This window comes from Vombatus ursinus, unplaced genomic scaffold (genome assembly GCF_900497805.2).
Source record: "Vombatus ursinus unplaced genomic scaffold, bare-nosed wombat genome assembly UNPS02015255.1, whole genome shotgun sequence".
Lineage (NCBI taxonomy): Eukaryota > Metazoa > Chordata > Mammalia > Diprotodontia > Vombatidae > Vombatus > Vombatus ursinus.
In genome coordinates, this window is record NW_020955033.1 from 28648871 (window position 1) to 28661410 (window position 12540).

Here is a 12540-nt window from a genome sequence, read left to right on the forward strand (position 1 = left end):
TCTATTATCCCATCAGCTAGTTTTCTTGGGTCTTATAGATCCTGACCTTCATTTTTCTTCATTTGCCTTTAATTGAGTTTCTGCTAAATGAATTGCATTTAAGAGAGTTATTTTAAGAAAGTAGAAAAATTCCACTTGTTATACACATATGGGGTTGCCTTTTGAATTGGACAACTTATCTCTGGCAGAAAAATCAAGTTTTTGAAAAGAGCAATAGAAAAATATGATACGATTTACTGTTTCTGTACCTGACTGACTGATGATTCCTTGTGATTGGTACCCTTGTAATTGATAGACCACTGACCTGAAAAACAGCTCTTATATTGATTTTCTGTTAGATAAGGTTAATAGCTTATTTGTTCTTTTGTGTTTCCAATTCCTATGTGATGTTTATTTATCTATTTTTCTTTAATTTCTTTTTTTATAAAAAACCATTTAGTAAATCAGATTATCATTATTGATGTCAGTAATCAGCTATAGGAACAAAGCTGCTAGGTTACATGCTGAGTTTCTGATCACAGTAAAAACCTCTCTCACTCATTAGTCCTTTTACAGATATTTTAAAATATTCATTTCTCCCCAATCATCTAAAGTTAATCCCAAATTAATTACTATGCTGTTCAAAGTCGTAGCAATTCTAATAATTTCAAAGAACAAACAGGATTAGATCAATCAATCTAGTCATCTGAATCTTATTTTTCATATTTCCAATGTCCTCCCACAGACAGATGTGGGATTATTTATAGGAATCTATGTAATAATTCTGCAGGAATTTGAGATTTAGAGTTAGAGCCCATAACTGAGAGAAGAGCCACTGTCACCTGACAAAATAATTTATGAAATAAATATGAAGGAAATACTCATTAAAATGGCTAAATTATGCATATCTAGTCATCTCCCCAAAAGCTTCTTGATTGCACACAGATGATCAATTACTGATTGTTTGATAATGGATGAGTCAGGTTTAGATCTTGAGAAGAATGGCTCTGATAGTTCCACATTTGGCATTCAAGAATAATGAGTTGGTGTTTTGCTATACTGATCGGTTTTCATCTTGTGAATAAACAAGTTCATCCCTGAGAGGAACTTAAAAAGAAACATATCATCCATATTTGCTGATTCTAATGACCAGAGGGCAAACCTTGTGTTTATGGCACACAAAGTAAGATAATCTGGAGAAAAGCATCAAATCCTAGGCTGAAGTGCATCAGAAGCCAGATATTTTTTAAAGATGTTTAAATATGTTAACAAAAGAGTATCACTTTTAGTGAAACTACTATTCTTGTGTTGTGCGGAAAAAATTGGTCAAATAACTGACTCAATAGATTGAACTGTACAAATGGCTGGGCATCATATTTGCCAGTTTCCTTTTTTAAAAAAATCCTGATATCTTTTTTATTTTTGAACTAAAGTGATTTCTTAATATACTCCCTATAGCCAGTTGCTATTGAATTCTTCCTTGTAACAAAGAAAAATAGGTAAGCAAAAGTAACCAACAAAACAACTGCATAAGTGGCATTCCCCACCCATAATTCCCTATTTCTATGCTAAAAGAAAAAAATATTTTCATCTATGACCAAGATCAATTCATTTAACCTGAATTTGGCTACCTTTTACTATTGTTTTCATTTGTTACTGTATATATTGTCCTCTTGGTTCTACTTCCTTCCCTCTGCATCATTTCATTCTAATCTTTCAATGATTTTCTAAATGTCTCATATTTCTCATTTCTTCTGGCACAATAGTATTTCAATATATTCATGCCCTACAATTTTTTCAGCCATTCCCCAATCAATGGGAAGGCTTTACTTCTCTATTGCATTCACACAAGTGATCCCTACCATTCCTGGAATACAAAATACTTCCTTTCCTTTAAGGCCCAGATCACATGCCAACTCCTCTGTAATATCTCCAATTTAAAAATAAAAAGTCATATTTAAATCCTCAGATTTTGCATAGATTTTCTCCTTTGCCCCTGAGGTCATGTCTGTTAATATACACATTGTCTCTGACCCACTCCCATTCATTACACTGCAATTGAGGAAAGCAACTGTGGCATTTTTCAACTTTGTATTGTCTATCTGGGACAGCTAGGTGGTACAGTGATAGAGCACTGGATTTGGAATCAGAAAGACTCATTTTCATGAATTCAAATCCAGCCTTTTACTATCTGTGTGACCCTGAGCAAGTCACTTAACCATGTTTGCCTCAGATTCTCATCTGTAAAATGAGCTAGAGAAGGAAATGGCAAATCACTTCAGTATCTCTGCCAAGAATACTCCAAATGGGGTCACAGAGAGTTGGACACAACTTTTGAAAAATGACCTAACAACAACAGCATTGTCTATCTCCAATGTTAATGTCTTGTACATGTTATACATTTAAAAAAATGTTCTCTGAACTTGAGTGTAATGTCATGTCTTCTGATTCCAAGGCCAGTGCTTTTTCTGCTACACTTTGACCAGCTACCCTTTTGTTCATGTGTAGAAAGCCCAGTCAAAATATGTGTGTTAGATCATTCTATCAATTGGACAGCCCAGACTGAGAACTGACAACTTAATCACAGAGCTATAATAAGGAACAGAAACTCTGATGCACTCAAGCTGGTGGAAAACATTGTCATTTTCCTGACAAAGTAAAATTAAAATATCTAATTGAACAAAAGGGAGTCCTCAAACAATAGTTTCAGATAAAAAGTATGTTTCTCATTGATGAACTTACTAAAACTATTGTGAAAAGTTTATAAAGTGATCCTTCCAATACTTCAATGCACAATTGGTGGGTGATGAATTAGGACCCCGTGGTTAAAGTAATATAAGTGCAGTGGGGCATTTATTCCAGGAAGAACTGCAAGAGTCATTCAAAGATACTCAGGGCCAGCAATGAAGCTAGAGAAGAAAGAGGTAAGGTCATTGAATAAGATATATGTGAGAAGAGTAAAGGCTGAGGAAGTGGAAGGAGGAAGATTTTCTTGTTTAGAAAGGAATAGAAGCTTTTATGGATGAAGGGGAAAAGATACCATGAAAATAAAGGACGGTGTGGTCATACAGTTGAAATATACATACATACATACATACATACATATATATATATATATATATATATAATCCCCTTTTAAAAAAGAAAACAAAACAAACAAAAAAGAAGAGACACAAAAGTTGTCAGAAATTCTAATGACAAAAGATTCAAGACTTAGAGGATATGGAAATCAGGGAAGCTATAAACTTAAAAGTGTATCATGTGTATTTTGTAGGGAGAACAGGTTGTTAAGCACACCCTTGGAGAAAACATATGGTTTGAACTTTATACTTCACTTGGAAAGAAAAGAAGATGGGCAGAAGAGGGAGAAATAGAGTAGATATATGTATGTATACATATATACACCTGTCCACAGTGAGAAATTAACAATTTAAAATTCATGGAACTTGTGATAAGATAGATAAACAAAAGCAGAAAAGGAGGAATGGGGGAGTGGGGATGGATTTAAGTAGCATAAGTAAAAATAATTATAAGTATAAAGTATTCACTTAAAAGATAAAAGGAATAAAAAAAAGGTAGAAAACATACCTAGCCATCATAACTTTAAATGTAAATGGATTAGACAAAACAAATAAATTAAAAAGAATGGAAGAGTGGATTTGAAAACAAAGCAACAATTTGCTTTATATAAAAAACAAATTTTAAAATAATAAAAATATAAAGCTAGAATAAAATTTACTATAGTGATTCTAAAACAGTAAGAGCTGCAAAATGATCAAAGTAAATGTGAAATTTCACAATATCAAGACAGAGATAAAGACAGAGATTCACAGACAGTGGAAAATATCAACATTAATGTATATCTACCAAATGGCATTGCATCTAACTTAATAAAAGAAAGTTTAATATTATCATTAAAGACAAAAATAATAATACAATGAAGCAGGGGGCAGAAGGGGATCTAGGATGGATCCTTCTTACTGTGTCCTGTTGCCTAAATGCTGTTGCTCCAAGTAGAGGATATGGGCAAACACTATGGACAAGTAGTGGGATTAGCCAATCCCATTGCATGGCCCAAAATAGAGGAATTAAGGCCAGAAAAATAGAAACAAGGCATAATTAAAGGCAGAAGGTAATCTGAGACGGACCTTACTTTACATGTTCTGCCTTTTGAATGAGCATTTGCTCAAGGCAATGAGAGGGGACAAAAAGACAGTCACAGGAAGAAGTATATTTATCTGCTGTATGTCCCCAAATGCAAAAGTAGTGACTGAAAAGGGAGGTTGAACAAAGCAGAAGAGAGAAGATGATCTTGATAGGTCCTTCTTAATGAGCTCTGCCAACTAAATGAGCAGTAAGTCCAAGCAAAGGCTAAAAGCAGATCATTTCAGAAAGGTATTGAGACTTGGAGAGATCAACAAATCATATGGAAAGAGGGAAGAAAAAAGCATGTCACTGTGAGAGCTGAGTAGAAGGAGAAAGAAAAAGAGGAGGTAGTAGACAGGGCTATCCAGACATCATCCTCAGAATACTAATACCAATAAATTGCCTCAGTTTCCTCATCTGCAAAATGAGCTGAAGAAGGAAATGGAAAACCACTCCGATATACATATTCCCGGTATATATGTATGTATGTGTGTGTGTATATATATATATATATATATACACACACACACACACACACACACACACACACACACACACACACACAAACACACACACATATATATATATATATTCCCGGTATATATATATATGTATATTCCCAGTGCTTAACAAATTGCCTGGTATACAACAAGCACTTAATAAATATGTGTTGCCTTGCTTATGTAAGAAAATCCTGTATAGGTCAATGTCAGCTGAACATACACACATATATGTATTTATACATATATATGGACTAATATTAATCAATTGTAATATAGTGACAAACATTTTAAATACTAAAAATGTTTTTACTATAAAGCTATATGCTTAACTGTTATGCTGAGAATATATATTCCTGATGTTAGTTATATTCCTTTATATTATTTAGTTCTTGTTACACTTGGGGCCATCAGTAAATGTTCACTAATGTCACTGCTGATATATTTGCCATGGCTTGTAAATTTTGGAATATGATGAGATCTTTTGATGAATTAAGTCATAATTCATTCCATTAATCAGACTCTTCTCTCCATTCAAAAGATGTAGAAACTGAAACATAATTGGGTAACCACTTAAGTAAGGATCTAGGAGGTTTCATGATTAAATATCAGATTTCTTTCTCAGTCTTGATAATATAAACATTCAGATACTAAGTCCCAAAGTTTCCTAATCTCTTTTCATCTTAAAAAAGGAAAAAAGCATGTAAAAAGCATAATAGAAATTTGATGGCAGTTTCATTTACTTGCATTTTCTTCCTAAACCATCTTTCACTCCTATAATTAGCATTCTTTTTATAAATGCTTCCATTTTTTTGCAAACATGGTGTTGGTGTCTAGAAACACCCAAATGGTAAATTTCTTTTGGGAAGACACTTAATAGAAAGAGGAAAAATGCATTTTGCATATTTCTACATACAAATACCTCAGTGTCAGTTTTTATTCCAAGCAATTCTTCCAAAGATTGAAAAGAAAAGGGAAAAAAAAGTTAATACTATATTCAGGGAATAAGAGATTAAGTCAAGAAAATGAATTTTGCTTCCTAAGAGTGAGTTTTATAAAATGGGTTATTTGAAATGAAATGAATCAAGAGAGATTCTAATAGAATTTTAAAGATTTCTTCTAAAATGCATTTTTCTAAATGTAATTATTTAAAACATCTTCTCTTCCTGCCTTCTCAATCTTATATTCACCTCTCCCTGAATCCCTCCAAAACACACTTGTTTTGTTGGTCAAATATAAACATTCAGCTCTTTTTCTTTAAGAAAGAAAAATGCCCCATTGAAAAGAACTTGTCTTTCTCCATATACACAATTGTGCTCTTTTGCTGAGCTGTTAAAAAGTGAGGCTGGTGGAATAACAATAAAGATCACAGAATTTAAAAGTTATAAAAAATTTCCACAGCTATCTACTCTAACTCATATATGAAAGGGATCATCACCATAACACATCTGACAAAAGGGCATCCAGGCTCTGCTTAAAGACCTCCAATGAGGAAAAAACTCACTGTATTTTAAGATGACCAGTTCTACTTTGGGGCATCTCTAGTTGGTAAGAAGTTGTTTGGTCGGTTGGTTTTTGCTGACATTGAGCCTAAATTTGCCCCTTGGTAATTTCTACCCATTAGTCCTGGATCTATTTGGCAGTGCCAAATAGAACAAGTCAAATCTTTCTGTCATGTGACAGACCTTCAAATACTTGAACTCAGTAATCATGTTTCCATTGAATCTTCTGCAAGGTAAACACCCATTTCCTTCAACTGCTCCTTGTATGACATGTACTCAAGATGCTTCACCACCCTGGTTGCCTTCCTGTAGACCTTCTCCAGTTTATTGATATCATTCTTAAATTATGTATCCATAGTTGAATTAAATGCTTGTCATAGATCTGAAACACTATAACAAGGCCACGTAAAAACCTAAAGTAGAATTTTGAACAGTTAATTTAGATTTACACTTGTTTCAGAAGCCTTATAAGAAAAAAAAGTCAGAAATTCAGTGACCTGTTCTTCAGCATTGCCTATAGGGAGACTGACATCGATAGTCCTATAATCACAAACAAGTGAAATGAAATATTTTCAATTACTAAAAGCAATAGCTAACTAATAATGAGTTCTTTTCTTTGCCTTTATTTGGTTAGAGTCTGTGTCCTTTATAGTGTAAAATCAGGTAGGCAACTATGACTTATTTAACCAGGATTTATTGTGTGCCAGGCACTGTGCTAAACACTGAAGGTCATCGGTTTAAAAAATGCATAAATTAATTCCAAGATTCATCTCCCGCCCTCATCCCCACCCTCCAAAAACAAAAGAGAAAGAAAAACAGAGAGAGAAGTATTATCCAGCAAATCCACATGAGAAGAACAGTGATGGTGAAAATGTCTTGGTAAATGATGATACCAAAAATAAACAGTAGGATATATAGTGATATTGAATGTCAGTTATCTACCAGATTATCCTTATTTAGAATCAAAAATGAAAAGGGCAATATCTTCTGGCAAAAAAAAACTTCATCTCTGATTTTCAGGATCCTTCATGGTTCAGTAGAAAATTGGAAAATAATTCACTTCATCAAATATTACCTAATTTACTTCTCAGCCAGTAGACTTTAAAAACTTCTTGCGGGCAGAGACTATGCCATTCATTTCAAATTTTATAATCCAAGGCCTAGAACTAAAGCTCTGGGTTTATAAGGACTAGGGTCAAACTTGGATCCCACTAATAGTTATACTCCTTTGCCTATCTTCTACCTTCCCATTCAGAGTCTGTTCTAAAAAATCAAGAATTTGACTCGTGTTATCCTCACAAGGCATTTCTTCTTGAGCCATCACTATTTTGTTCAGTCCAGAAGTTTACATTAAAAGGAAAAGGGCCCTCAATTTTCACACAGATATGCAGGCTAACAACATATTGAATACAAGATAGTCTTCACCTAAATGGAAATGGAAATAATGTCTATTTAAGACATATAGAGTAAAAAATCAACCTCCCCTTTCTGGTGGACCTCTCCCAATTCAGAGATTAATATAATCCTCCATACTCAAAGTGTTGCCTTGGGATTAAATCCCAAGATGAAAGCACTCAAGGTTATTAGAGTGTCAACTGCTTCCCTCCAAACATGTATAGTTCATATGACCATACTAGTGAAAAGCAAGGACCAGGTATGCTACAGGTAGCCAAAATGATACATACCTGTGGGAGAGCCCATAGCATCCACTTCTACTTATTCACCCCCAAGATTGTCTCAAACTTCTTGTTTTAGAAAGTTGCCTAGAATACTGAAGGCTTAAGTAACTTATCCTGTGTCATACAGCCAGGATGTGTCAGAAGCAGGATTTAAACCCAGATCTTCCTTATTCCAGGGCAGCTTCTCTATTCACTCTGCCATGCTGTCTCCAAAAAAAATAGATCAAAGACATAATTTTAGTGAGGTAATGACAAGAGATTGAAGAAGAAAAATAGTTGAACATTTTCATACCTTAAATGTAATAGGTGCTGAATAAATATTTTCTGATGAACGAATAAAATGTTTTCCCTTTAACATTAAAAAAGGTCAGTCCCTAGCAAAAGTATACTAAAGTCTTCATCTACTACAAATATAGTTCTACCTTGACAGGCTAGCTTATTATAATTAGACTGAAAGGGAATTGACCTTGGTACAGCTCATTGTTTAGAGTACTTCATTCCCCTCCCCTTCTATGTTGTTGGCTTTATTACCACCAGTCAAAGCAAGTGTAACTCATGATAAGTGGTTTTCAGTTTAATCCCTTTGGTATAGCTATTGGAAAATGCCTCTAAATGCCTTTGCATCCTCATTGATGCCATTATGTGTGGAAATTTAAAGCAGAGGTAGAGCTGAAAGCCACTACTACTTCTCAGAGCAATCCTCCCAAGTAGCTTTGAGTGGAGATGTGTGCTGGCTCCTCCGTCATTCTATCTTGGGTTGGAGCTTAAAAGATCACTGCAATTATTACAATTTAAAGCTATCATTATTCAAACTTGTATTGTATTCCAGCATTAATGGCAGTGGTTAGCAATGTTTCCTCTAAATCCCCTAGAGGCAGTTAGCTGGTGCAGTGAATAGACCTGTGAACCTGGAGTCAGGAAGACTAGAGTTCAAATCTAGCCTCAGACAGTTCCTCGTTGAGTTACTCTGGGCAAGTCATGTAAGCGCTGTCTGCCCCAACTGTAAAATGGAATAATAATAATAAAATGTTTTCTCGTCAAGAGAGTTGACCTCAGCAACACTGATATTTCTTGGATAGTCTTCCAAATCACATCAAATGACCAGTTGGACTGAAATTCATATCTTTTAACTCATTTTTTATCATATAGATGCAGATAATTTGGGATAAGGATTCTTAACATAGGGTCTGTGACTTTTTAAAAAAAAGATTTTAATTGCTTTATTTCAATCTAATTGGTTTCCTTCATGATCCTATATGTTTTATTTATGCATTTTAAAATGATACTCTTAGAAGCAGTCCATAGGTTTCACCACATTGCCAGAAATGTCCTTAACTGGGGCAGCTAGGTGGTGCAGTGGATAGAGATCTGGTCTTGGATTCAGAAGGACCTGAGTTCAAATCTGGCTTCAGACAGTTGACACTTACTAGCTGTGTGACCCTGGGCAAGTCACTTAACCCCAATAGCCTCTTTAAAAAAAAGGTCCTTGACTACAATTTAGGACATTTGTTACCTGATTTAGGATATTCTTTTTTTACCAAATTCAAATTGTGCATAGGCAACAATAATTGAGAAAATAATCAGTATCATTCATTTTAGAAAATCTATCTTAAAAAGAAAAAAAAAGAAATGTAATATTCTAAGTAGTAATGTAACATTTCTAAAAGAAAAGAAGAAAAAATATAGCACACTACCAGAGTAAAAATATGGAACCCTTATAATTCAAGAAAAATTTGCCTATTGTAGATTACTACATAACTCTTTGAAGAAGTATGAGAAACTTTTCAATCTTATTACTTTTTCTCCTATCTTCTCATTCTTAAACAGGAATAAGAATAGGAATAATAATAGTCAATGGGAATAATCATAGTAGTAACAATAAAATTTAAGATGGAAGAGTTGATAACTGAAGTCTATTAAAATGTAGCTCCTATCTTAGAGTGAGCCATCCAGGTGAGGTGAGGTCAAAGTGACACATCAAGTTGTCTTATCTTAAGTTCTGAACCAGGAGCATAACATTCATTAAGACATTTCAAATATATTCTTACAGTGTTGTGTAAGTCTTAAATGTGTAACCCAGAAACTTAAAATACAAGAAGTGGGAAAGAGCAGGCTACAGCTCACAAAGAAAGAAAATGTTGTTAAAGTCTAGAGCAACTTTCTACTTTAGCTCATCAGTCACTAAAAAAAAAAAGGAAGAAAAAGAATCTTCTAAATAATTTTGTTGCCCTGAGCATAATTTTATAAAGTAAAATGACAAAATGTGTCAGTGTTAGAGTTTTGTCAAGTTTTTTTTTTTTGAGTCCTTCCTTCTGGGCACTGTTTGGCCAAGGTGCACTTAAATTCCCTTGCTGGCATAAGGCAACGCTGAATCCTGGGGAAAGGGCTGGACTTTGAGTCAGGAGAACTGGATCAAGATTCAACCAATCAATTAACTAACACATACTACACCTAGTATTTTTCAGGCATTGTGCCAACCACTGAGGTAAAATCAGCCAAAAGATGTCCCTGTTCTCAAAGACCTTACAATCTAATGATCTGGCCCCAATACTCTGAGACTATAGGCAAAGGACTTAAACTCTCTGAGCCTCCGTTTTTACATCATGCACCACTTCAACTTACCTTCCTAACAACACTGTGCAAGAAAGTTTTTTTAAATCTTAAAGAACTAGACATATTTGAGTGATTACTAGAGAATTATTCAATTTCTTTGTAGAAAAAAATTCTCAATTAAGACAAATATATATAATAATCACATTATTAAAACATACAATGTTAAATTATGATAGGTGTTCATTCATATGTTCTTCCAATTCTAAAATTTTATGATTTTGTGCTTTGCACTAATCAAATTCCAGTAGTTGAATCATTGCTACCACTTCTTCCTGATTTTGAAAATAAAATAAATAAAACCACATCAATAGAACAATAATTAAACTAGCATTTCCCAAACAGGTCCAATATATTTATAAGACATGACTAGACTGGACAAGATATAATAAAAAATAAATGGAAAGGGATGTTCAACAGGGTGTTGAAGTCAAAGAAAAATAAAAAATGGTTAGCATCTAGAGGTAACCTAGGTAAGAAGACCTAGCTGGTCCCCAACAAAACTACGCATAGGAATTGCACGCCAATGTGCCAAAGTAACTTGTGACTGTGATTACAGCAGTATTTTCAGGGCCTTTTGCCTCTTTTTGTATCCCCAGTGCTTAGCACAGTGTATAGCACATAGTAGGAACTTAATAAATGTTTATAAAATGATTGATTGAATAATTGATATTTGAAAGATTTTAAAGAACAAAAAAAATGTCACAGATCTCAAAAAGAACACATGCGTGGATTTTTTTAAGGAAAGTGTCTTTGAATCATCGGCTAATAGGCTTTACTCTAATTTCAGAAAAAAAAATTGTAAATCATTTTATTAAAAGGATGGTTTGTGAGTCTTTAGGAAAAGAAGTAATAATCAAGAACCAGGAGAGTTTCATTAGCAAAAAGTCTTATCAGACTAAACTGATTCCTTCTTTCCTTCCTTCCCTTCTTTTTTTTCTTTATTTTGATACAAATACTACCTTGTAGATGAGAAAAATACTAGGGACAGCATAACTGGTTTTTCAGCAAAGCATTTAAAAAGACAAGAAGATGATAGTAGGTGGATTTGGAAGTGGCTTCAAGATTGAACTGCGAAATCAGTTAGGAAAGATCTAGGAAAGTTGAAGAGTGACCAAAGAAGCACTCCCAAGATGTTCATAGGATTATATATTTAGGGCTGGAAGCAGTATTAGAGGTCCAACCCATTCATTTTACATATGAGGAAATCAAATCATTATTTAAGTGATTTGCCAGGGTCACACAGCTAGTAAGTGTCTAAAATGGCGCTTGAATTAAGGTTTTTCTGATTCCAAGCCCAGTGTTCTAGCCACTACACCACTGAAGGAATCTGTATGCTGAAAGACGGAGGATAACAACAGGTACAAATGGTGGTGAAGTTATTCTAGGATACGTCTAAGCTCAAAGAAAGAAAGGATTCAACCGAGAAGGAAGTGAAGAAGGTATCTGTATAAGAATAAATCACCATTCAGAGAAACCATGGATGGTCTTAAGCAATTCACTCTTCCTTGGGGTCTTCTTTTCTTCCCTTCTAACCACAATTATGTGAACAAGCCCAGAGGTATTATTGGCAGAAGCTCAGTCAGGGGTATCGCAAGATTCATTACATTTCCAGCCAAAATAACTTGTGGCTGTGATTTCTTTGCATGTTGTCTTCCCCAATGGATTATAAGGTCCTTGAGGGTGAGGACTATCTTTTGCTTCTTTTTGCATTCCCAGCACTTAGCAGAGTGCCTGGCACATAGTAGGCACTTAATAAATATTGATTAATTGATTGAATGGAATAGACCCTAGTATAAGAAGAAGTGAAGGGATAGGCAGGTTCATTGCACACAGAGCCCTCTTGACATTCCCAGCTCATATAAAGTAAATGGCCTCTTTCCATGACCTCAATTGCCATGCCAGGGATAGCTTCACAAATATGTTCCTTTCTACTCCAAAGTATCAATTCTGCCATCTGCCATTTCATTATTTCTTCAAGTCTTCCAATCATTAAGATTTTTTTAACTAGACTATAAGCTCCTTGAGGCAAGAACTATAACATTTTAATAATTGTATTCCAGTATTGTATTACAGTAGGCATTTAATACATGTTTGCTCCATTACTTAAATGAATCCTTAACA